Genomic DNA, 1030 nt, shown 5'->3' with positions numbered 1-1030 from the left:
ATATAATAATCTAAGTATAATCTAAATTTTTTATCAAAAACTACTTTAGATAATAATATAATAACAAAAAAAAAAAAAATGATTAATAAGAGCCAAGACGCGAAAATCCAATACGAAAACGTAGGAAAGCAAAGTATATACGTTTGGAAAGATATAACTTCTAAAATAATGATTTGCGAGAATTTTTTAATTAGACTTTTGTATTTAGTGCTTTAAACATACCATTTTGGGAAGAAAAAAATCGAAAATCGTGTGGGAAATAAACTGGTTGTTCCAATATTTTTCAGTCAATTTAAAAAATTTCAATCAATCTTATGATTTTTTCGACAAAAAAAATGTGGAACGCTTCACGATTTTGCGTGTCATCCTTGCGCAGGGGCCATGCTAATCTTCTCTGTATCGTTCCAATTTTAGTATATGTACTGCCGAAGCAAGTACAAAACGATGTTATACTAAACACTCTATATATATAATTCAATGTTACTTTTTACATTACATGCGAGAGTTAATATCATTTATTCGAAATATAACGATTAAACTATCAAGTGCAATTAAAACGCCACTAGATAGAGCTCTGTAATCATTACCACTCGCATTTACGTACATATTATAATATTATTAACCTTTAATTTAAAATAATAGTTCTATACTCTATAGTCCATAGGATCTCGAATAACTTATACTAGTATCATCAGGGGCGTATTTAGAAATGTCTTAAGGGGGGGGGCACAAACAAAAAGTTCAAATTTGCGTACATGGGGCATTGAATTGTAAAATTTCTCATATAATAAAAATTAGTATAAAATAGGTGAATGAGGGAGGCACGGGGCCCAATGTGCCCCTCCCTTAAATACGCCCCTGCAGTATCATAGACCTTATAAGATTATAAGGCTTATAAGCCTATAACTCAGTGGTGCCCAATTCGCGAAGGTATTCTGTGTAGCCCGTTACAAATGTATAAATCAGTTTTTTTTCATATGTTGATATACTGATCATTGTACTTTTATATTTGGTGGCCCGTTCAGAGATG

The 1030-nt window shown here is 31.4% G+C and overlaps 1 non-coding gene across 1 annotated transcript; it reads right to left on the bottom strand.

Annotated features, from left to right (window-relative positions):
• Positions 1-331: 331 nt before the first annotated feature.
• Positions 332-438, bottom strand: LOC132923558 (U6 spliceosomal RNA). Its single transcript, XR_009661213.1, has one exon. It is a non-coding gene; the product is annotated as a U6 spliceosomal RNA (small nuclear RNA).
• Between the last annotated feature and the right edge of the window lie 592 nt (positions 439-1030).

This window comes from Rhopalosiphum padi, chromosome 2 (genome assembly GCF_020882245.1).
Source record: "Rhopalosiphum padi isolate XX-2018 chromosome 2, ASM2088224v1, whole genome shotgun sequence".
Lineage (NCBI taxonomy): Eukaryota > Metazoa > Arthropoda > Insecta > Hemiptera > Aphididae > Rhopalosiphum > Rhopalosiphum padi.
The sequence above is the reverse complement of the archived record's forward strand: the minus strand, read 5'-3'. Positions and strand labels throughout refer to the sequence as shown.